Source organism: Leptosomus discolor, chromosome 3 (assembly GCF_034619465.1).
Source record: "Leptosomus discolor isolate bLepDis1 chromosome 3, bLepDis1.hap2, whole genome shotgun sequence".
Lineage (NCBI taxonomy): Eukaryota > Metazoa > Chordata > Aves > Leptosomiformes > Leptosomidae > Leptosomus > Leptosomus discolor.
Window position 1 is genome coordinate 78834445 of NC_141393.1, and position 26419 is coordinate 78860863.

At 40.7% G+C, this 26419-nt stretch overlaps 1 protein-coding gene across 1 annotated transcript in view; it reads left to right on the top strand.

Annotated features, from left to right (window-relative positions):
• DPYD (dihydropyrimidine dehydrogenase) overlaps positions 1-26419 on the top strand; it is a 344208-nt gene that overhangs the window by 297107 nt on the left and 20682 nt on the right. The window lies entirely within an intron of this gene.

Sequence of the window (26419 nt, forward strand, 5' to 3'; positions counted from 1 at the left end):
TCTCCTGGTCTTTCATGTGTGCTGACTCCCAAACCTTCTGCAAGGCAGGGAAGTTCCAGGTGAGGAACAGTGACACCGAATAATTTAATAGATTCTGTTAGATGGTTTAAACCTAGGAAGTCTATGGTGGAACAGGAATGTAGACTGTGGTCTTTCTGAAACCCGAACCTCCGGACTGTCTTTCTGCTTTGGTAGCTCCCTGCTAAAAAAGCATCTTTGGAGATTTTTGCCAGCTGCAATGGGTTGCTGCCACCCCAGTACCGCTCACCCCTCCACCAGGGCACCGGCTGATCCATGCTGAGAAGCAGGGAGGTGTAACTACCTTCCTAGTGACGCCCCGCTGCCTCCTGCTCTAAGCAAAATACCTGCACAGCAGGGAGGCTGAGCTTTTGTTTCTGCTTACTAGAGGGGATCACTTTGAAGACTGATTTCAGTTATACATCATGCCTATTGATTATCCTTCCAAAAATCTGATGTAACACTGTTGAAAATGTTGTAAAAAGTAAGGAATTACCAAAGAATAGGATTTGGAGTGTCAAACGCCTCCAAATCTCTGCTTATCGTTGCTGATGACTAGAGTTGGATTTAGCAGGAGATTAGAGACTCCTATATTGTTGTTGTTCTCTGTGGAGCTCCGAAAATTATAACGTTACCTTCCAGGAGAAAAGACAATCCTATTCCTAAAGCTCTGGATAATACTCTGCTTAAAAATAAAACAAGATAGAAGCAGTTTCATTTTCATCTACTTATGTTAATCAGTTAAACCAGGCTCAAAGGGTTATATCTGAACTTCCTTCAACACCTGTAGAAACATACGCAGCATTTCCAACTCATGTAACAGAGATTTGTTGTATTTCTTCTTTAAAGCTGCATTCAGTCTTCTGTCTTTGTATTACCTTTGTAATTTACTAAACAGACAACCATTGTCAAAGATGTTTCTCATGTCCTTTTGAATGAGGGAAAAAAGATACAATTCTTAGTCTTTTCTGCTTGTCACCACATCAATAATTAACTATAAAAAGGTAGTGTGAAAAGATGCTTTAAGGAAGCATTTAATAATTCAAAGGAATCTTAACCTGAAACAGGTCACATGAAAAAGAATGAAAAACAAAGCCCTGTGTAATCTTGGCTGGCTGGCTCTCTGAGACATTTAAAAGGAACAAGGCATACAGAATGTAACTGATTGTGTATTTGATTGCCCTTAGCACTGAGTCGTGTCATTGGATCATTGCTACTAAACAATAACACACAAAGTTAACCAGGCCGCATCAGTGATGCGTATGTAGTGATGTATTTTAGGCATAAGCTCAGGATGGCTGTTTGTCCAGGAATGAATATTCAAGGGAAAAGGAAGAAAAATAATACAACACGGTAAAAGGAAGTACCGTGATAAATGATCCTACTAGGGGCAATCAAATACAAAAGCTTGATATCATTAATATTTATAATATCATAATTAGCAAGACTGTGCCTAAGCAGTGTTATTAGTGTAACTAATTATGTTATCATAAACTAAGTTTGCAGTATTATAGGAATCAGTATTCTTACCTTCATAAATTATTATCAATATTGGATTTCATGTACTTGTGCCTAGCAAATTTAGTTAAGTACTATAGTTTCGTCTAGATTCAAACGCAAATATCTAGCTGGCTTGGCAAGTAGTCACTTCTGATTCTTTTTCTAAAATAAATTCTCTAAAAAGCATGTCCTTACTCTCTATTTGGAAAAGAGAAGATAGCCTAATGGATATGTTCTCATCGATAAAAGTAATGTCTAGGAATGTGTATGTTATACATGGAGCAAAATGTGACAGCCAAAATCCTGCATTACAATTTTAAAAACTTACAAGGAGCTGTCCAAGTTTGTCTTGGTAGTAAGATGAAATGCAGTTTCCTCAGTAAGACCACACGAGAAGCTAAACAGCAAACACTGGTGAACTTTTGCATTCAAAAAAGAAGTGAAGATGCTAATTTTCATATGTTGTACTTTTGGTGCGGTAAATGTAAAAATACAAAGAAATCATCCTACATTTTGTTACAAAATTCCTATTAATTTTCACTTATTTTGTTACAAAATTCCTATTAATTTTCACTTAGAATCATGGTATAAGTTCAGACAATTGACAATTTAATGAGAAGGAATGGAGGGAGAAGGATTATTTTTGACAGCATCAAGAACTACTTGCCTTCTGATTATATACAAATTCGTTGAGCCTTTCCCAGTTTTGAATGCATTACAGAGTTAGGACCGGTCCTATTCCCAGCTAAGTATGTTCATAGTAGTATCTATTTTGATTCACGGTGCAATATTGAATGTTAATGTCCATATTTTTTTATAGCAGTGCACTAATCTTTTGATAATTATTTTTCTGTCCTGGTTTCAGCATCAAACAGATGCTGAGTGGAGTGTGTTGTCACAGGAGAGTGACACGGGAGACTTTTGTCATGAAATATTGTGGTCTATGATGACCAGAGTAAACTAAAAGATAAATACTTTCCTCTAAATGGTACACCTGACATCAAACTGAAGCTGTCTTGCCATGTAGTCACCAGATAAATGACAAACTGAACAGTTATCACTGGCATTTGTTACATTTATCACAATAATTTCCTTCCTAAACAGAAAGAATGCTAAAAATACTGTGCTAAATAGTGTAATATAATAAACAGTTTAATAGCAATCATACCAACTTTTGTCCAAAAGAGAGAATTATGTTGATCAGTACCCGTTCATGCTTCTGCATTAAAGAAATAATACTTTCATCTGGTAATTTATAGCCATTAACATACGAGAAGCATCATAGCACTGGAAAATATTTTGGAAACTTGAGTGCTGTTTTTATGTTTTTCACTGCTGCAGAATCTGTTTTTTTGTATATAGCCCCTAAATTTATCATCTTTTAGCCAGCTAGTAGATATTTTCTGATAGTCTTTTCAACAGCGCTAGCTGTTTCCCTTTTGCTAACGCAGCAGTTGCTGCTGGAGTCAATACTTGCCATTGTCCAAGATGTGACCTGTGGTACTACGCTGCCTGTAATAGCAGTGACATTCCCGCTTAGAAATGCTAACCTCAGTCGTGGCTTCCAGTCAGCGGGTGATACTGATTTCCAGAGCTCTACCATTTTTATTCATTCTTTCCTGTGGCTGTAGCCTCATCCATAACCGCTCCAAAGACAGTCCTAGCACAGATGCCGCGTCAGACTCACAAAGGTGGACAAAGCCAGTCTTCTGGGCTTCCTTCCTCATTGCTTTTCTGGTGGCTTATTAGTTGTTGTGGGTTTTTTTCTGTGGTAGGACCTGACATTTGAAGCCTTGACACAGATGACTGTCATTAACATCACCTCTGAATCACCTTTCCATTAAATGCATGGAATAAAACTTGTCATCTTGTCTCAGCTATAATCTCAGCTTGCAAATCTCGACACTGAGATGAGAGAGTGGCAAGGTAATGATGACACCGCACTGCTTCTCACTGACTCCCTCGAGGAAGAACTTTTGTAAAAGCACACTTACCTCAGCATGAATTTAGGACTGAGATCAAGTGCATGGTGCAATCAGGCAGACCGTTACGATGTAGAGCATGCTCTTACAACGCAAAGTTACTAAGGTGGCTGCAGAAGAGAGAGGAGCAAAGGTAGTATCCTTATAATCCCAAATTAACAGAATTATGTTTTGAAATAGTGTTCTTGAGTTTCTCAGGAAGGTGCATGACCAGGAGCGATAAAGATAACTCTGTTCTCACTAGGTATCTGGATAAGGTACAGTATTCCCCCAAAGTGCAATTTGATCTCCTGTGTGTAGTCACTGTCACACCTTGTCTGTTTATTACAGGACTTTTTTATTAGTTGCTCACTGATGTTACTCCAGAGAGCCGAAGTGATTATGTCCCAGAAATGCACTGGTGTCAGCTGGTGGTATAGTGTTTTTCTGTATAAACTTCCACCTAATGTCAGCTATAAAAATCATACTTAACACAATGGCCTTTATACATGCCAGGTAGCTAAACATTAAAAATATGGCAGTGTATTCAGTTGGTAGGTGTGGGTTTATAGGAAGAGATAAATATATATGGATGTTTCATACCTTGCTTTCAGCACCAGAAGTTTTGCAAAAACTGACGTTTGTTTGATCACGTCTAAAGGTTAAAAAGAAGAAAAAGTAATAATATAAGCATCTTGATTCCAGAAATAATCCAAAACCAAAACCAAACTGGTTTTCATAGTGGATCCTCCTCAGCTGTTGAGGTTGCGCTGTATTGCAAATGTTAAAACCATATGTGATAAAAACACATTTATAGAAGGTGGCTTTCTCCAACAGACAGCTGAGAGAGAATGATCCTGAACATGCAACAGTGTATGAACTTCAGTAAAAATACTCATCACCTTAAATTTAGCAAGCTGCTGATTTTGTTCTCTGAATGCATGGACTTCCCGTTAATCCCCAAAATACTCGTTTCCTTCAAGTATCTATGGGTACTAAAAGCTGAGTCTTCTGAACAGTACAAACCTGCTAAAATCTAACTTGATTGCAGTCAAATCTAAATAGCCTTTTGTATGGCAGAGAAAAAAACCTTGCTATACCATCAAGATTTCATACAAAATATTAAATTAGCTCTTCTATTAAATAAATAAATAGAATCTGAATTCCCAGCCATGCAAGAACACTTTGCAATGCATGGACCAAGTTTTGGCTGCCTTCAGATTCTTCAAGACCTCTCACTGCCTTCACTGAGCAGAGGTTTTCACCCTTCGTCTTTGGAAGTGCTCCTTGTTGTTCAGGCAGGCAGGTTTGTCCAGTATGGTAAGGAACTGACCCCTTGTTTCCAGCACTTCAAAAAGCAGATAGAACAAATGGTGTTTGTGGCCATGTCCAGAAATACAGACCATCTCATCGTAAGGTGACATAAAGATTGCAATAAAAATGAACTTTGAAGAAAAACCCCTTTTCCCCGTATTGCCATCACCACTTCTGAAGAGTCAGAGAGGGAAAAAAATAATTTTAGGGTGTTTGATCCTTTTTGCCAGTAGCTAAGGCTTGCACCTGAAGCACAGCTCTCAGTCAGGCAAAGCCTCTTATGTGTAAGCCAGTATTGATCAAGAAACCTCTTGGTTTAGGATATTATGGGAACTGTGCATCGGCACGCTCAGGGACCGTTGCCACGTATGCTTGTTGGGTTGACCAATACGGCGGCTCTGCCAAAACATATCTGAACCAGCATCGGCAGGGAGATGAGGAAGGAAGTCCTTTCCTCCTGCTTCCCCCTCTCAGTCTTTCACCTCCTCCCCTGACGTGATGAAAGGTCTCCACAGGCATGGCTCCAGCTGGGAGCCTGATGGTCCCTCTGTGGGGCATCACCAGCAGCGCTTCGGGGAGCGCCAGCAGAGCAGACCTCTGCACCCCGCTGCGCCAGCCACGCTCACCAGGTTTGCTGCCGTGGGTGAACTTCCCAGCGCTGGCAAGCCGAAAGCAATTATGACCAATCCCTGACCTGACCAATTTGTAGAAAAAAAGGACCTCTCTAGCATTATTTTTTTTTCCCTAACTGGTCTATTATGGAAGTTTTTGTAGTGATTATCTACAGTGCTGTTTCTCACGGAGGCTGCAGGTTGTTACATAAAATGTATCTTCCCTAACGGTGAAGCCATTTGCAGTAGAAATGGATAAAACAAAAGGAACTAGGATTATTAAAGTGGGTGTAAAGTAGTTTAATCTTTGTGGTTTTCATATGTACTGTATGCTAAATCTGCTTCGAGCACTGAGTTTAAAGTTTCATATCCACAGCCAGTAAATGTGGCTATTAAGACACAATGTATTCACGTTAACTCCTTGGCTGAGGCGGTTTTAGTGCGTTCACTGCTGGCAACGGACATCAAGCCGGGAAAATCCAACTCCTGATGCAAAAGGATTTAAAAAAAAAAAAAAAAAAAAAAAATATCCAGGCACTGCCAAAAATACATAATTCTTTTTTTGTACTCTGCAGTTTGTTTTACTTAGGGAAACGGCCTGGTCATACCCTGCAGCATGCATTCATTACAGTGATCTTTGACTGGCAGATGCAGAGTAATAAGATGCATATTTTAGTGCTTATTATAATACCCTGTCCAAAAACAACTTGACAAATTTGTGATTTCGACAGTATCTCATTTTGCTGGCTGCAGTGCTCTGTGATTGCCTGGTCCACGTGGCTTCCAGATTATGCATACCACCAATACTGCTCATTAAAATGGCCACAGTTCACCAGTTTCGGTAGCTTGGAACGAACTTGGAATGAATTATTATACAACAAAGAGGCTGCTGTCATGCAGAACAAAAGACAAGCAAAAGAGAGCTTTGGCTTAATGAGGCTAAGTGAGTGTCTCCCCTGCATCACCAGCTACTTGACGGCCTTTGAGCATGGATTTTTTTCTCCACAGGCCAAAACCTTTGGTCTATTATTTTGTGTTTATGCACCTTGAGGCTAATATACATTTTAATATGCTGCACATGGAGAAAAAAATCAGCCATTAGATTAGAACATGTGCACTCCCTGTTAAGTTAATGACAGCCGAACATAGAGATAAATTTAGGTTTTCATATTTAATTATAGCACAGCGCAGTACGTTTAGCAAGGATAAATTGCACTATTATTATGCTTCATTTTTTTTGACATCTTTTCATATTAACCATGCACACTTACCCCCACTTCCTCCCCAGTGTCACACGTAATGTCTCTGTGCATCATCCTTCTCTAACACCATTAATTTTTTATTCTGTACAGTTGCATATGTATTGTTGTATTTGTTACTTAGGGTTAGCTTGCTCGTTGGATAAAACCGTTCAACACAGCCCTTGTGTTAGGTGATCTACATACACAACAAGGACAGAAAAGACAGAAAAAGAACTGGCCTGCGTGGCCAGGCATGGCTTCTCATGTCTGCTCCCCGAGCAGGGGTTCCCAGCCCTTCTCCCCCCAACGCTTTCAGTGCAGCGCGCACCGTCTGCAACTGCAGAGTGGCAGCCCCTTTCTCAAGCAGCCGAATTGGAAAAGTCAGAGGGATAATGCATGGAAGGTTAAGTGAATTTTCTGGTTGAATAATATTAATGTGGACAGCGGTGGTGTTAATATAAAATGGCTCTCTTCTGAAGAATTTAGCATTGTTTTATTGTCTAGGAACTAAACCAGAGCTAATGTTGTTAGGTGGTATTTGTACATGCGTTACCTCTGTCAGAGCTGTTGCTCCCAGAATAGCATCAGGAATTAGGCCAGACCTCAGCCTTATGGAAGACAATATGAAATTAAACGTAGAGGCAAGCGGGCATGCAATTCAGCCTTTGCATGTCCTTATCAAGTTTTAATGGGAATATTTGACAATTTCTGTGCGGCTGTGGATTTGATGGTGATGTTGGACTATTTGTTACTACCTGAGAGAGCTTTTAGATTTGCTTTCAGCTCTGGGCTGAGCTATTCAGGTAGCTGTGGGTTGTGAAAAATATGTTTGCATGCTCCACAAAATTAAGGAAATACTGCTATTTTCCAAAGTGGATTAGAGCAGGTAATAACTCATAGGAAGAAGATTTTCCTCCTCCCGCTGTGTGTATAAGCAAGTAGAAGATATTATGCTACAGGCTTATTTCTAGATTATTCCTTATTGGATAGTTGTTTTGTGACAAAAGACACTGTGGCTTGATGACCAGAGGGTCATGACAGGAATAATAATGACCATATGAAAGGGTGTCTGGATCTTGGTGATAAAGCATTCCTCATTGCAATCAGTCAGCACTTGCTGGTGCAAGAATTTTCCTCAATGGCAGAGATCAGCTTTTTCATATTCATTGAGAGCAAATCAGTCTCTCTCTCCCCCTCTCCCCCTCCCCGCTCTTTCTCCAACCTTCAGTTCTGTACCAGCTTTTACTGCCAAAGAGATTTTTCTTTGTCAGGTGAAACTCACAGTTTGGGGATGTTTAGGACACTGCAGTACTTGCTGGATTGGTATTAGTTGCAGAGCCTTATTCTTTGTGTCCTCACTGAGTAAAGCCCTGGTCAGTAGTGACTGATAGCTAATTGTCTACAGTTCAAGCACTAGAAAATGTGTCGGCAATTAATTGATGTGTGCAAAACTCTTCTCCCTGATTTTGTTAAGTGCAGATTTTGATGCAAATTGCATCCATGAAAGCAAGGTTGTGCCTTTCAAAATGTAAGCTATAATTACTAGTCTGAGAACCTGATGATATGAAATTCTTCCTCTAAAATCTACCCCTAGTGAGAGAAGTCATTTATTAACAATATTGTGTATTTCTAAGCAGTACTTCTAACCATCTTTTTATTCATTAAGCACTGGTAAAATGTTTTATATTATACAAGATGTAGTCTTATGGAATTGCAGGCTGTATCCTACAGTTACCCAGATGACTTAGAAACATCTATTCAATCAGAAATGTCTCTTCTGTATCTACAGGTAGCTGTTATTAGTAAAACTTACTTTTATTTATGCAGTCCCATTTGGTTTTGGTACTAGTCACAGATGTACTTACTGATGTGCATGTAAAGACTTGAGCATTTAGCTTCTGAAAGAATCGTCGCTTTAAAATTCTCATCTAAGAAAGCTGTTTACTTGGATAGCAAGGTGCCATGTGGGCCACAGTGCCCCGTGCAAGGAAAGTGCAAAACAAATTCCATGGTACTGGCCATAGACAGCAGACTAAATATTCATTTTCAGCCTGTTTTCCAAGAATTGTGTTATTCTTGTGCTAGTTTTGAGAGGAATCTTGACTACATCTCTTAATTCTCTTAGGAACAGGTTTGGCCCTTAAGCACAGCCCTAAGTGGAGTGGCATGCACAGATGTACAAGAAATCAAGGAGTGATTTACAGGGAGAGGCTGAAAAAGCTAAAACTCTTTAAGTGTCCCTATGTCCTGCCTAAGTAATGCATGTAAACATAAAAGGTGGAGAACTCAGTGGTCTACAAATATTTGACGTTTGCAATCAATTGAGAGAGGGGGATTTCATGATGTGGAGTGAGAACTCAACCAAGGCTGTTGTGTTGAACTGGAAAAAAAAGGAAGTGTTCAGGAAAAGCAGGAGAAAAATTATCCTGATTGGAAGGAAAGCTTTTTTTTGTGGAAATGATGGAGGTTTCATGCTGGGTTGCTGACGTTAAAGGTAGGGAGGACTTTTAAAACTTGAATGCATGAAGTCTAACAGTACTGCTGGGAGAAATTTTGGGTTGCCAGGAGTATGTGCTGGACTTGCAGACTTTTCCTGTCTTTTGTCACAAGCTAGCCTATGGCCCTTCCCAGCATTTCAGGTGTGCACTAGGAGCTGTCCTTGGAAGCCACTGCATCCTAACAAAGTGTTCAGATAGTGACTCAGTGTAAGCCACTGGAGCTAACAGTATCTAACAATATGCAACTGAAATGTCCTTTTGCTTAAAGATTAAGACCTTCCTTAAGGAACACGATTATGTCCTTTCCCACTTATTTTATTTTTATTGCTACAAAAAAAAACGTTGAAGGTTTTTCTGTGATCTTGTGTGGTTTTGATCCAACCGTATGGATGCCTCAGCAGTCAGAGCGGTACTTCCTGAATTTTTATGGACAAACAGATTAAAAATGTCTTTCTGTTTCATTGCCCATCAGTCGTACACAGGGCAGAGGGCAACGGCCCCCAGTAACTGAACGGAGCTGTTGGGCACACCATTTCTGCATGTAGGAGCTGAGAAAAGAGATTTCTGCACTTTGCTGACCTATTCATGCTGTACAGAATTCATTAAGGCCCAGGAACTGTGTTTGGGTTGTTGGAGGGAACAATTACAGCCAGCCTGTAATCTGCTGCTCTGCAGCACGTTGGGGCCCTGTAATAGTTTGAAGGGGCCTGGCAAGAATTTTATTGATTTCTTGGGATCTCATTCAGGCTGATTGCACTTGGGTACTCTGATGGTTGATGTTTAAGAACACCTACCCTAGCTGTTATTAAGAAGGCGGATCTAATCCTCACATAGGTAAGATCTTGTTTGCCCTTCATTCAACTCAGCACACAAGTTTTATTAAAATAGCTCTTTCTTAATTTTTATGCTCTGGTTTTCATTACCACATTTGGAACTATCCAGTCTAAGTAAGTCACTGTATAAACCCCTATATTGGTCAGGATATTTCATATCATGTGTATGTTCTTTCATTACCATTTTGTCTCTTTACTGTTTGACTGCTTGGAATAATTAATGCTTTTTTTTTCTATTACTATGTTGCATTTCTTCCACGTTGCTGATTTATTTATACATAAAAACTAAAAAATACCTTGTTGTTTTATACAGTATGTCTGGATTTATGAGAAACCCAGAAGTGTATCACTGAAATAGTACATTTTTTTTTTTAGATCATTCAAGACAAGACCTTGCCGTTGAGTTTAAAGTAGCTGAATTCTAGAACCGATCGACTGTAATTTTAGTTATTTATACTACCCACCATTACGGCATAGTGCATTATATCCTAGATGCTAATTGTTGCTTACTATTTTCTGAATAGTTGTGCTCTCATTTAAAATATTAAATACGTGCCAAGATGCATCTTTCCCAATTCCAGACCAAAAGCCTAATCCAGACTCTACAACAGTTTTTCACTGCCTTTACTGAGCCTGCTTTCAAATGCTGAGCACTCCTGACATTTTGAAATGTCCATTTCAAAAATTTCCATTTGTAAATTGGAAACCAGGAGGTTCATTGTAAACCCACAAAGCTCTATAAGCACAAATATGTCTACGTTTTCTCTTTTACTAAAAATGTATCACTAAGCTGTAAACAACTCACATGCTATTTACATTAGCATAAATGATATTCTGAAACCTCTAAACTTACCCGTTAAAGCGGGAGCAACAAGAAACCCTTTGGCGACTGTAGCATGAGTGTGCCTTTTGTCATCAACGTTTATAAAAGAGCACCCAGAAGGAGTGAGCATGGTCTCTTGGAGCTGCCGTTCTGGGTGGTACAGAGCAGGGCTAATAAATGCCTCACGCTCCAGAACTCCCCTCTCTCTCTCTTCACAACAAAGTCATAATCATTCCTTTGATAAACCGCAGCCGTCCTGTTAGCACTTTCGTCATAGCTTGGTTTTTGACCTTCAGTGCCTGATCTGTGGGTGGGCTTCTGTGCCTGCTGCTGGATTTTTGGACTTAATTGCCAGGATAAAGCAGACGGAGGAGAAACTTAGAGTTTCCATTTTTCCATAGGACTTAATTTATTTCTCTGTTGTTTATCACTGAGGTATTTTTGTCTACCTAGTGTGACTTGTTTGCAAAGGTATTTATAATGGCATTTGAGTGATGAACATGCAGTCTGAAAAGCTTGAAGATCCGCTTCTCTGCCTCCATTTAGAAAAAGCATTTCCTTCCCATCCATTCTGTGTCTTTAGTTGTCTAGCTCCTAAATGGCAGTTTGGGAGGGGGTGCCTGTGTGAAGTCATGACCACTATTTTGACTATATGAGTACTGGTTCATAATTCAGTATGCATTGGGAATATAATTGTTAGTGCAGAATTGAGCATTTATTTTGCAGTGGAGTCTTGACACTGTCTGTTGTAAACATCCAACTTCACTGTCCAAATACCATCCCTAGCTCCTCCACGGAGAGAGGTCTCAATTAATGGGATCTGACTGGCTGAATAGCCCTCAGGAGTCTCCAGCACAAGGAGTGAAGTCCCTGACTGTAAGCACTGAAGTCAGATACCAGGACATTGGAACAGCTGAATATTGCGCACTCAGTGTGGGATTAATTTGCCTCCAGATGTGGTCTAAGACCATACAGGTGTCTGAGGCATCTGTGCAGGTCTGGATTTTGGAGCATGGCACTAGAGACGTGCGTTGGGGCCGACAAACCCTTTCCTGCCCAGAAGCTTAGTGTGGGTCAGACACTGAAAGCCTGACAAGCAGAAACACACAGTCAAAAAAGGATGCAGAAAGTAGTTTTCCAAAAGCATAGGCTCTCTCAACCAGGGACACCATTCCTTCTCCAGAGGGTGCAGTGTCTAAGTGAAATACTGACCAGGCTTACTGCTCCTAGGGGTGAGGAGGTCAGACTGAATGGGTCGAGGCTTTCATCCAAAATGTCATCCAGCGCTTTTGAGCTTTTCAAAAGGAAAAAATGTATGTGCAGCCGTGTGTAGGTGCATGCATGTGCAAGAAGTGTGTTGTTATATTTGTGTTTCTCAACTGTTCTGCAGATATGTCCTGAAACTCCAGCAAGGTTCCCTCTTGCTGCAGTCAGGGGTGCAGGAAAGACTAGAGAACTCCAAAAGCTTGGATCCCACAGGTGATGTGAACACCTCGTGTGGTCACTGCCCCCAAAAACAGTGTCAGCCACAGGGGTTGTTCCTGAAAGTTCGTTTTAGAAACCCAGAACTGAGAACTGTGAGCAGTCACATTTAAGCTCATGTAGCTCAAAGACAAGTAAGCCTCTGCTGTTAGATCCTATCCCAACTGACTGAGGTTCATTTAGAGAGTGGAATTGCATCAGGATGCAACAGACGGTTCTTGAATAGTACCTAGGTACATTGAATATTTGCTTCCACATCTCTAGTGGAATAAATGTTAGTTCAGTTTAAATTAATTTTAAATTCCTTCAAGGCTAGCTTCGTTCATTTAACCAGGATATACTCCGTTGCAACATAACTTGCTTTCAGTTTCAAGCATTGGAAGATTGTACACTGTTATCAGCCCAACACAAGATAATTCTATAATGCAATTGCAATAAAAACTTGGAGACTCAAGAATTAGGTAGTGGTGGATACATCAAAATCTCAGCTCATAACCATAGTCAACTCTCCCTGCCTAAGTCCCATAAGGGTACTTCAATTTTCTTCCTGACTTGCAGCATATAAACATCTTTCTCTTCACAACACACACCATATGCTGTTGGAAAAGGGCTGTAAAGTTTTATAGATGTATTTGAGGGTATTATAAAAGTATAATAAAGTAAAAATAATGCAAAGAAATAGAAACTATTGACCAACTGAATTACAGTATTAGGCTGGGATAGTTTTATTGCATCTGGGTTCTACTTGGCTTTTACCTTCATGAAGGGAAAGAATTCTTTTTTAGAGTTAAGAAAATAAAGAATTTTGATTTTAACAGTACTTGTAAACATTTGCTTAAACACTTAAGTAATTTCAGTACATTGCTGAAGGCTACTTGGTTTTAGCTCAATCAGTACAAAACTGATTTCTGATGTTTATCTTTTGAAAATGTTTACTTGGCCTTAGGGAAATAGTTCTAGTTCAGAGATGAGTTTTTATTCATACAAATTGAAATGTTCGGTAATTAAGTAGCAACGCAATGAAAGTAATCATACAATAATGGTGGTGAACAAATTACAGATACTTTGATTAATCTGAAATCAGTTTCAACCCAAAATGCGGCCCCCTTCTCTGGAAACCCAGCGGAGAAAACAAGACGATTGGTCTCAATAGTGCTGCCCTCTTTTTCCTGTTTAGAAGTGAGTAACATACCAAATGGTCCTCTCAAAGATGAAGATGTACAGTAGAAAGTCTGCTAACGTGAGTAGCACAGCTCACCTACGTTCTTCCAGACAGAAGTTTCTGCAATTCGAAGTTTTCATTCCAATCTGTGAGGGTTTTTTCCCCTCCAAAATCAGCTGGAGTACTAGACGTTTGAACTTTTCCCATGGAAAGAGTCTTTCAGGAATAGTTGCAAAGAAGTTAAAAATATTTCAGGGCTTTCTCTCCTACAGTGGCTCCACAGTGGTTGTTCCTGGCTCGCCCTCCATGGCCCTCCTGCCCCCCTCGATGCATCTTGCCCTGTCGGTCCAGGCCTGGGGGATGCTCTGTACGAGCTACCCTGAACCGTGAACCCTGCTGTGGTGAAGCCAGGTAGCCCTCCTGGCCTGGTCCTGACCACTGCGTGCAGCCTGCTGTAAAAGAGGCAGGCTGGCGATGAAAATTTTATGTTGTGGTGTTTCCCTGGGCCTAAGTTCTGGAGGAATTTTGGAAAGGTAACGTGTAGCTTAGTGATCTGCGCTGGAACCAAGCTGCTAGTTGTGAAGTGAGCTCAGCCAAGAAGTTCAACTTTGTTTGTGCCCCTGATGGCTTTTATATACATAAGAACAGTAAAACTTTGAAAAAGGCTACTGCAAATTCTACTGTGATCTATTATAGCTGAGGGTATCTTAAATTATTCTTCACCCCTTATCACAGCAATCAGAAACTTCAGATAAAGGTTGAAATCGGCTTTGCTTTGTCTTGCTACAGGGATACGTTCTTTTCCCCAACTTACAAAAAAATAAGAAGTCTTTTAAGACATACAAAGAATAAGCCATGAAACTCAGAGTGTCTGTATCTGGTTTTCATGGGGGATGCTTGAAAGGAATTAGACTGTTTTCCAGGGGAAACTTATGGCACACTGCTTGGGTATAAATTAAGAACAATGAAAGCGGTAAATTAAAATTGCAACATCAATTTCATTTTTAGCTCTGCTTTGCATTTATATAGAAAGATTTATTATTACTGTGATTTACCTTCTACTAAAAGGTAAAAGAAAGGAAAGTATGAAGTAACAGCAGTTGTAATTATCTTCTGGAAAACCAGTTTGCAGGAAATGCTGCAGCACGTCTGCTCAGAAACCACAGTTGCTGCGAGCACACCAGGCCATCCTCCCTCCGTTTTCTAGGCTGGATTCCCCCTATCTCCTGATGCAGCAGTTCAGCTGTAAGGTTCAGCACACACTGAAAGATCCATTGTCCATCTCAGATGAAGCACTGACCTCCTGTATGGCCTCCATGGGTTTTTTTTAGATTTTTTTTTTTTTTCCCTGGCTACCTGCATATTCTGATAGCGTGGAAGCCGTACGTGGGCTGTCCCAGCACAGAGTAGCAAACCAGCTCTCAGCTCTTTTCTTCAGCACCAGAGATCCTTTGTATCTTACGTGATAGCTTAAACCCCAGGGGAACACTATACTCCATGACTCCGTTCACTCCTTGGCCTTGCTGGATTTTCAGCAGTGCTCTTTCTATGATACCGCTGTGTAAGGTGACTGAGTTGGCTTAGGGGCACGTCCACAACTGTGGAACAAGCTCCCGCCTTTCACCCTGAGAGTAATAGGCACTTTTCCAACTTCGCTTGCTCTGTGCAGAAGTGTATCTATGTTGCCGCTTGCTTTTGTTTTTACAGGAAGGAAATTACTAAAATCTTACCAAAACAAAGCAGCCTGTCCCATACACAGAGAATGAGAATGAGAGAGCAGGTGAGCCGTGCAAGATAGGTGGAGTTCATTAGTTAACAGACACTGCTGGGATATTTTAATGATGAAGGTGCTGTAAAACCTTTGCAAGGGAAGACAACGATATGAAACAAGTGTCCATTTTATCGTGTTTCTTTTGTCTTCTGGAGCAGAAACAGAGACACTGAGAGGCAGGCTCAAGCAACCTAGTTAAATACTGAAAGGAAATTAAAATTAGTTCCCAGTTCTGTTGCCCAGACTGATTCTGTGCATATTCAATTTGTATTATTTTCAGAAAAAATTAAGGCATTATAACCAGAATTCTCAAGGTATTTCTCGTGCTTGAAGAGAAGAACTAGGTGTCTTGGCGAGTCTCCAGGTTTGATCCATAGTCTCAGTAGTGTCATTACCACCTGCTAAATATTTGGCACATGTCAGATCAGTTTCATTGTTATAAAAAGGATTCAGTGGACCCTCAAATCTACTAATTTCTGTTGGGAAATGTTTAAAGACTTTGAAGCAAAGTTTTCCTAAAGAAAAAACAATTGATAGCAAATTCTGTTAAATAAGCTGAGCTCCCGTGGAAGTGATCAGCAACACTAACTTTTTAAAGCTGTTATTTCACTTAGAAAGTTAAATCAAAATATTATGATTTTACGATCTGCCTGTACCAGTGTCAGTATCAGCGTCGCTGATACCAGTTAAAGTGTCAAAAAGAAAACCTTAGAGCATCCTGAGATTGCTTTGCTTCCTAATTATGACTACAGCAGCATTTTGCAGAGGGTGAAAGGAATCCTGTGTGGTGTAAAGTAGCTGTAGAAGGAGAAATCATTTATTTTGAGACACATCTGGTGTAGGAGCTTGCTTTAAGACTAGGTTGAATGTGCAGCTCATGTTTGGCTCATGCTGGAACATAGTTTATTTTCTTGGCCTTTTAAAGCTGTATTTGTACTTTTCTTATTTTTGACAGAAAAAAAAAAAAAAAAAAAAGACAAGAGAGGTGTCCTTAAATGTTAAAAGAATGCAGTGATAGCTGCGGTAAATAACTCCACACTAGGACATACTTTGTACAGTTATGCATTAAGCTTTGTAACTCTAGTTCCAGAAAGTCCCTGATGACAGAGAATAGCGTTTGTTGAAACTAGTTGGATGTTACACTGTTTTACTTCATTCTGCCTGGGCACTGACATCAGAAGTGACTCGATTCCTGTAGGCACCTAACTTCTGAAAGGAGAGTTATGTCTGTACTTTCGAATTAAATGTGCCCAGGAATATTCCTAGGTGCTTAGGCCAGCTGGCACCGAGCAGCCTGTGCCGATGATCAGAAGCTGTTAGTCTCCAAAGCAGGTTGGCTGCAGGCAGGCTGCCTGCTGGGAACAGCTCCTGGAGCATGCCGACTTCCAAAGCCTCTCCAGGAATTGCCTGGGACGCTGATAGTCAGCACAGGCCAAAAGCAGGCAAGAAAATGTTGTAACGCTTTGTTAGGACAGACAGCAACATCCTTGTGCCCAGGAACATTCCCAGACACTGATTTACTACTGCGGATATAGACTGGGTGTATTGCAAAAGGCTCAAAAAAAAGAAAAAAAAAAAAAGAAAGCAATGATCATGGGTAGTATATGAGTGGGCAAGAAAGATGGACAGATGGACATAAAAGTGAGCTATATTGGATGTTAGTGAAAATTGCACCAGGCAAAACAACTCTCACAGCCGGAGGCTCCAAAATCAAGAAAACGGGTGAGAATTTTTAGAAAATCTCCAGAAATATCTTCTGTCTAAAATATAGTAAGATGTAATGTAATATAATATAAATGTGTGACTAATATACATATTTTTGTATGGTGTGACTAATATATATGTGTCTATATGTATTATCCAAGTGTGGACAGTCTAAAAAAGCGGTAGCTCACTGTCTGTCTGAATGTTATAAAATAGCTAACCTGTGAGTTCGGTGCATCCTAATGGATGAATTCAGTTTGTAGGTGGGACAAAGTTGCAGTGATTCAAAGGAGAGCACTCAGAAGCTATGTTTACATTAAGAAGTAGTGCAGAGAATTAGGCCAAATAGGAATGGAGTTGCAGAATCAAATGGTTGGTGCTGCAGACAGGGGTCCACACAGTATGGATTTCAGGGTTTTTTGCTGTGTTCTAGCTCTAGTCTGGTCTCATGGGCTAAATGCCCATTAGCAGCAGGAGCTCATTTTAGGCGCACTCCTGGAGCACACATTCAGGTTTCATTTCATCCAAAATAAAATGCAGTTTGTGCTCTCTGAGACCGCTGTGCCATGAGAACCAAAGTGCGGTATGTGGGCATAATCAGGAGATTCGCTTCAAAGGTGTACTCCCGATCTCAGCTAAAGCACTAATGCAGAGGCAGCTGGAGAGCTCATGCAGCAGCATTACAGCAATGCAGAGCTAATGTGCACCATTAGCGAGCAAGTCGGGGCTAACCATAAGTGGAGCAGAGACAGGAGCCGTTAACCACTCGGAAAAGAAAACGTTTGCATAGACAAGGAAAAATTTTGTGCAGATATAAATGCATTGCACAAAGCGGAGAAGAAAAATCTACTGGTAATTGGCTCACATATGGGATTCTTTGCATTGGCAAGAAAATTGTTTTGCCAAAGCTTGCTTACAATAGCAAAAAAGAAAAAATACACTGCTTCAGGAAAACAAACTGACTCAGAAAATGTAATTTTGCACATATCTGGGTTTGATGCGCTACACAAGAGCAAAAATAAACTTTTGGTGCCATTTGCACAAGCATGAACTTTAAAGTAAGAGCAGCAGCACAAAAGCAGAGAAGAGTTTGATTGCCAGCTGGACAGTTAAACATCAGTAAATGCTAGATAACAGAGACTTTGTTGGCGTTTTGTGAGAATCTAAAACTGCTGACAAAAACATACAGCAAAGTATTACACAATAGAACAATCAAAATACCAATAGGACAATGTAAATTGGCAAGAAAAGTTGAATGAATTAAAATACCAGGAAATAGATAACGCGCAAATACTCTGCTTTTAAATAGACTGAGTGAATGAATGAAGCATGTGACTAAACTGGGGCAAAAAATTCATAAAAATTACATGCAAAAAGACAGAAAACTTAGCTGAAACAGGTAGCAAGCTGTAAGATCCCTGTAGCCAAGTATCTACATGGTGTTTTAAAGGTTGGGGCTGTCTTCTAGGCAGACAAGAGCTAGAAATGGCTACAGCAATGCAGCCAGGAGAGCACTTGCTTAAGAGAATGTCCTCTGCACTCAGCGAAAAAGCCATAAGGCAAGTGAAAGTAAGGAGGGCCTAAGTCTCATTGCTGAGGTTTTCCAGAGCCACAGGTCAGATGGGCAGCAAGCCAGCTGTAGAGAAGACGGGAAGCTGGACGTATGCACAGTCTTTTAGCAATTTAACAAGGCATTATACAGGCCAGACCTGCCGGTGGGAACATGCTTTCCAGCTTGAAAAAAAGTAAAAGTAATTTCAGTTTCTGATGCAATATTCATATATTTGCAAATGTATTAGATAGAAGAATTAAAGAAAGTAACTACCTCAATATCTTTCGAGCATCCATTAGGGCGGATAGGGGTGGAAGAAAAAGTAATTTGAGGTCAAACCTGTGGTAGAAGAATGCCAACAGTATCAGCAAGAAGACCTAACAGGGCTGGCTGGGATTGCTGCCATAGCTGTATAGATGCAGAAACAGAACAGCCAAAGCTGTAGCTGATCATGATTACATTCTCATCTATCTGCTTGAAATGGCCAAGGCAATAAATCTAAAATGAAATAAAATGAGATGAAATTGCATTTGACTCCTGGAGCACTGGGATAATTGCTGACCTCCCAAAGGCTATTACCCAGCTTCTAAAAAGTAGAAAACGATGCAGGATAGACCCACACCTGAAAATGGGTAAGTCAGTTTGAAGATTAGTGGGATTCATAAATGGTCTCACAATACTTCTCCGCGCTTTTCACATCTGTACCGTCTCCTGAGGTGATTACTAAACAAAACCATGCTGTGAACACAACTGCTGTAACTTGCTGGAGCCTTCTCACATATAAAGGAGCGCTGCAAAATATCCTACAGGGCAGCGTTGCAGCATGTAAATGCCGAGGCCATGATATTGCACAAGGCAGGGCGGGGGAGGCACTGCTGTCTGCGTGAGGCACATGTAGGACACAACACCAAAAAGGCTTCTACATCCACCAGCAGCGTGTAGGAGCAGCCCAGCTGAGGCATAGTGGAGTAATGTGTAAAACTTCAATCCTTATCTTTTACGGGCAGGAAACTATACAAATACAAAGTGACCATCAGTTAGTAGAAAGCATTTTATAAAGCCAGAGCTAGCACCCCTTCAGTAACCACAAGGGAATGCTGCTAAACCTGCAGTGATGTGCATTGCTTGACATCTAGAAAGGGATTGAGGTGTACATCCCTGACTCCTTATCCAGGCTGCCATACACAAAAACAGAACAACTGAACAAGAATGTCAGGTTCTCAAAATAATAGTAACAGAGAAAACGAGAAGATTCAACATAAGTATTATTTAGGCTGAGTATTTGTCAGTTTGAGGCCGGGGCTACAAAAGAACCTCAAAGGAGTGTTTGAACAAGGCAAAAATGTAGTGTCATCTCATGCCCATCAACCTTTCACACTGGCCATATGAGCGGGGAGTAGTCCCGTCATCTCCCAGATCTTGCAACCCCACGGGTAAGTGGAACTACAGTCTGTGTTCAAGGGACAGCACCCAGATCACTGAGCAGAAATGCCGTTGGGTGCCTGTCAAAGCTATTCTGGGACAGACTCTTCCATTCAAAAGGATGACTGCGTACTGGGGAGCGTGGAGCTGTGCAGGTAGTTGCATTGCTCCCGGAGAAACATAGGCCTAGCAGAAAGGACAGAAGTAAAGACTCGTTGCATTCTTAATAGACTTTGAGGAAAAGTAGAGCAAAGGACTTGGTTTCAAACCTCAGAGCCTAACCTTTGCTGTATTAGTCAGACTCCTGAGGCTCGATGGTCATTTTGCAGCAATTGCTGCAGGTGGTGCGGTCAGGATTGGGCACTCTGGCAGCCCCACGACCGAACTGTGTTTGGAGACAGCGGAGCCTGGGCCATTTCTTGTTCACTCATGCACATAAACTGGGAATAAAAATCTAGTCCACTTCTCATCACTGCTATCGCTGCTGTCACCTTGCAGCAAGCTGAATGGCAAAACTGAGTCAAGAACTGAAATTGCAGTTTTTCTTAAAAAGCGAAGAGGAAGATACCCTCCAGTGGAAAAATGGCTCTCGCAGAAAGTGCTCGCAGTAGCCTGGTGCCGTACTCGTGTCAGGATACATGTATACCTCAGTGTCTGCTGCCTCGGGAAGCGTTAGGGCTGGCAAAGGAGAAAGGAATAACAAAAAGAAAAGAAATTAAAGGGCAATACTATGATCAGCAGGCTAAGAACCACCAAGAAATGTGATCCAGGACTCTGCCAAGATCAAACTTTTTCCTCAAGATAAATAATGAACTTCAGTGCAAGCCACCCACATTGAAGACACTGTAATTTGTCTAAAGCAGGAGCGGGTGAGTGTGTTTCTAGTCTCACCCCAAATGTCTGCATCATATGAGCAGGAGGCAAAGATATGGATGAGGAGGCACTTTTTGTACCAGGGCTTGTTTGGTCAGTGTGGCAGAAGAACACAAACTGATGAACGCACCATTGACAAACTTTGTGGCGGACTTGTTAAACTCCACAGCACTGCAACAAGGCAGTCTCTTTGCAGAAAATGCCCATCCAAGCTGTATATAAGCTGCTTGCGAGTTCCATTTTGGGCAGTACTGAAGGTGACAGAGTAACTCTCCTAACCCAAGCTGCCAAGAAAGTTGAGTTGGAATTTTTTTTTTTTTTTTTCCCCCAGTAATAATTACTAAGTTTTGTATGTGCTGTTTTCCAGGTTAAGGATGGAGAGCAGTTATATTCATGTTCAATAATGCCATCTCAGCTAAATGTAACTGAGGGATGTCACCACAATGAGCTTGCTTATTTCTGCATAAACACATTTATGTGTAGGAAACTCAGAGAAATCTGCTGAAAAAAAGCGACTGAAAGAAAATAGTCCATCTGGAAGAAGGATTAAAGGCTGGAGTGAGGTGCACTCTCTCACTTCTGAGGTCTGAGCATAGAAAAATGTTTGTCTAAGCCTGCAGATAGCCTGAAATGGTGGCTGAGGGACATGAGCTGCTCCGTCAAGTTACTGTCAGAGCAGGCAGTAGACTAGGGTGGCACGGGGGGAGTGGGGCATTTGAGGGAGTGCTGCTGCTGCCATTCATCACCGCTTCCCATCACAGCCCTGGCCCTTTCTTCCCTCTGCCTGGTCAGCGAGTGCTCCAGCTCCGCACCAAGCGTTTCCAGCAGCCATGGGGCACAGGAGGGCAACCCTGCCCTACCTCCGGCAAAAACAAGTGCTGCTTAAATGCTTCACGGCTGTGAGCTGGCTTTGTGCCACAGTTATCCGTGAAGGCCATACTGCTGAGCTGCGTTTTGCTGCCCTGCCTCATCCACCTGCCGCCCTGCTCCAGGTACACGCCTGATAAGAAGCAGTTTGTCCTGCTATGGTGTCATGGCTCATCAAAATGGTCTGCACACAGAAAGAGGGGATATTTGGGAAAAGAGCTGCTGCTCATGCAGGACCACTCACTGCATCTTCTCTGGAGGCAGGAAATGGTCCCAGCCTTCCTGAGGAGAAGCGGCAAATCTCTCCTGTGTGGTGACGGCTCCTGCCTTTGTAAGCTGCTCAGACTGAAGCTCTCTTAGGAGCTTTATCCTTCAGAATACACAGCACCTCTATAAAATACGGAGGAAAAAAGAGTCAGGCAGACAGATGACATGGATTATCTATAATAATATAAATTATGTCATCTGTGACCTTTATAGCAGCTGCGCTGTTGTGGACAGCATTAATGTAGAGAAGCTGCACTAAGTAGAAAATTTTGTTTTCCTTTCTGTATTATGGTCAAAATGGCTATAGATGATTTTTTTTTGAGCTGTAGATTGAATCACTACAAATATCTGGCATAACTTTAACAAGATGAATTATGTCAAGGAATAAAACTAATTTTGTTTTTGCAATTTGTATGAGGATGAGATTTTTAAATATGGCAGGTTTTTGAGTAGCGAAGCTCTGTAGGGCTTGTGTGATCACTCATCTGTGAAAAGGTATGTTATCTGGAACTATCAGGGTGCAGAACAGCTGAGGACGTGATGTTATTTTCCAAGCAATGCAAAAGAGGTGTACGCTGTGCACTCCGTTTTATCTTTCATTGGGCACCTGTAACTCCTGTGACGAAGTAAGGTGGAACCGCGTGTGCATGTCCAAGAAGAGTGAGCTGGTTGTGGTCAGCCAGTAAGACATGGTCCTGGTTCCCCCACGGAGGCTTAACCTTGATCGGTGTAACCACAAAGGTCAGCCGCGCGTAAAAGCTCGTAGGATCACGACAGGCGTTTCTTGGAAAGTATGAATTACATCGTTTGTTGTGCCACACCAATCCTTTCAACCTGCAAAATAGCCCAATGAGTGCGCAGTGCAAAGGTGTACGTGAAGGAAAGATTTACGTATCTCCGTTGTTCATCTGTGAGAAGCACGTAACCGGTGAAAGAGCGGGCGGCCTGTTGAAGCCGTACGGTTGTGGTTATATTTAATAGCGGAGGGCAGGCTGAATGCATATACTTGCAAGCCTAACTGTGCATACAAATCAGTGAAGTCTTGTAGTAACAAGATGATCAGAACTCATTTTAAAGCTATTACAGTAATTTAAAATGAGAGTTTTTAAAAATACAGTGATGTGTGCCTGTGATCTGTATTTCTAATGATTTGCATGCTGGATTTTTAAAACTCAAATTCTTCCTCTGATTGACTTGAGTGAAAATCTAATCAAATTAGCATTTTAGAATATATGACCACTGTAATGTCATTTTCAGAATATAGTGATACTGTAGATGTTATACTTCAGCTGTTATAAAGACAGATAAATATGCAAGAGAGGCACTGTGGGGGACTTGGAAGGTTGATTCTAATGAGCACCTTTCTGTTTGTCTACATTAGTTTTTTATATAGCATCTATTATTCTGGTACCTATGCCTTGACATCTCCTCACTGCTTGATGGTGATACAGGAAGTGTTTATGTAGGTTTAATGAAGGTATCACTTTTGTAAGGCACTATTGCTATTTTATTCATAAGTTTGATATAATATTAATTTTAAATAGTTTAGCAATTATTTCTTTTCAGATCTGTTTAAAAGTTTTAATAACTTCGAATGATCAAAATTCATCATCACTTTCTTTCAGTGCACCATTCCAATTTTACCATCTGGCTATATTCTCATTATTTTTTTAATGTCCTATGTTATGTGTTGATTTGTCACATTTTCAAAACTGTGGAAGGCCTTAATCAAACCAGAATACCCAAACTCTTCATAGGAGAGCATTCAGCATCCTACTTCTCACCAACTGAAGAGGGAATTTTGAGTATCTGTGGGTGGAAGCACTTACTATTAATGCCAGAACTATTTGTATTATGAGTCTTAGCATGAAATTTAGTGAGTTTTGATTATTCAGGTGATGATAAAAATCATTGTATTATTGAGTTTGAAGACTGTAAAAGGCAATGGTAGGCTCCTTGGTCATAACTGCGAGAGTTGACTAGAGCTCATTTGTCTGCACTGAATACTTTACATTTAAATTAGGATTGTGTGAAGTAGAGATGGAAGGATTACTGTGTGTGAGAGATGAATGAGGGAAAGCATTGTAGTCTGTGCAGAAGGAGGATAAGTACTGTAGTTCATCTGCCATACGAGATGGATTACAATGAATCTGAAGTGGAAGAAGGTTTGCTTAGGAATTATTAGCGGCGGTTTGCATTTAAGTAATCTATTAGTGTGATAATATATGTATAGTTATGTGATGTGTAATCTACCAGGGGAAAGCAGAGTTTATTTCTAGATCTATTGAAATGATATGCTGTTTACAGTATAGGCAAGTTGGTAATAAATCTGGAGCTTCCATGCAAAAAAAAAACCATCAAAACAAAAAGGCAGGATAAACAAAAATCAAAACAAAACCAATACAAAAAACTGCAAAGGTACCAGCAGATGGAAAAAAATGTGTGCTCTTACCACTTGTGCAAGGTTTAACTGTTAGCAAAATGTCTTTGATAGGTAAATTTGCAGCTAAAGCACATATAGCAATGGTGAAAATGCACTTTTCTTTGTACACAGTGGCAGCAGTGGTTATTTGACAAAAAGTACTCAAAACCTCATAGAGTGGCTTTCAAAATCTTGATTTCTTTGAGTCTGGAAGAGGTGGTTGCTGGTTGCCCTCTCAGCCTAGTATCCCATTCCCCTGAGAGCACGAATTTGATGGGCATGACTGGTTAGACTGTATATTTTTTATACGGCCATGGTGCATACATAGTGCTATGTCTAAGGACTGCAGGGTGTCTACAGCTGTATTTCCACCACAGAGATGCTGGAAGGGAGCAGGAGAGTGAAGGAGGATGCAGGCAGCATGCATTTCACCTCGCCCTGCCTACAGGTGTAGTTTGCTCTCAGACTGTGTGGTAGCATGAGGTTGCCCAAGGACCTTTTGAACACAGGTTATGTAGGCAGGTTAAATGCAGCTTCACGGGGCTTCACCATTCTAGAAACAGGGCTGGGCTGCTCCTGGTACTTGACCTAGCTCATTTAGCACAAGTGGAATTAGCAAATTCAGCTTAATACAGCTTCGCTCACCTTGCTGGGTCAGCAGCATCTATGATTGACAGCTCGGTTGGTAACCACTAATGTAGCCATAGCAGCAAGGATATTCATGCTTTCTCATAGTTGTAAGAAAAGATTTATTTTTCCCGTTTAATAGTCTAGCTAGCCTCTGAATCTTCTTCAAAAGGGTCTAGAAAACAGTCATTAGGCACTGCTAGAGTTCAATCTCCTCAGTACATGTACCCCCAGAAAAGGAGGGTTAAATCCAAAAAAACAGATGATTTTAGTGTTGTTCTGAACAGCTCAGTTACCGGCCAGCTTGGAGGAGAAGGTGGGTAAAAGTATCTAGCAATGGCATTTTTTCATATGATCCAGTAATTTACAACATGGATACAATAAATGCATGAGCTGAATGTATGGATATATATACGCTATGGTATATAGACAGACATGAAAATGTGAATACAGGACTGATGTATTTTAACTTCTGTACCAGAAAAAGTACAAAATCTTGTTTGCACAAAGTTTTTCCCAATACTAAGGCTCAACTGATACTGATCCATGTTTCCCAAATGCACTTGAATACAGTTATATTTGCTTGCCTGTCAGGTATTTGTTAATAGCCATTCTGCTGACATCTTTGTTACGCTGCTGCGTAGCTGACAGAATTTCATCTGCATAAATGGGTGGAAAGTCCTTTCCTCGCATGTCCAACAAACTGGAGACAAAGTGCCTGCCAATGTTTTAATTTCTTTTGCATGTTCTGGTTAGAGAGTGAGAAGAATGCTTTCACTCCACAGTGTCATGAATATGGTAATCTATGGAAATCACAGAAAGCAGGTACTTAAGTTAAGCACATACTGTACTACAGGAATCCCTGATGAATTCAAGTCTCTCCTGTTTAGAGAAGATGTTGTTGTCTATTAAGTGACAGACTGCCAGATGTTCATGAAGTAGCACAGTAATGTGTATCAGTATCTTCTTTTCTTCACCCCAGAAGGTAACATTTTCTTTATCATCTATGTCATCCTGGCTTTTGATTGTAAATGTCTAAGCTTGCTTCAAATATTAACTCCTTTTTGTTTTATTGATGAATATTTCATGACTTCAGTACGTTTGTAGAATGTAAGTTTTTGCTGCACTATAGTAAGCCTATAATCCTAAAATCTTTTCCTTCTCTTGGTGTATATAAGCTGCTAAAACCCAAACATTTGAGGTAGAACATGAAGAATAATTTGTTCATGATTTTGAGCTAGTAGAGAAAATTTTGGCAGTTAGAAAAATATGAAAGAAGAAATAATTGTTATTTTAAATAATGGTTTTATCTGCATGCTAAAGCATGGTACTATATATCTCATGGTGAGGTCACAGCAATGTGTTTTCCTAGAACACACGTTAATGTTCTGTTTAGTCTCAGAATTACTGCAGGGCTTGGGGTTAGCTCACCCGCTTTAAATAATCATGGTCTAAAGAGCGGGCAGAATAG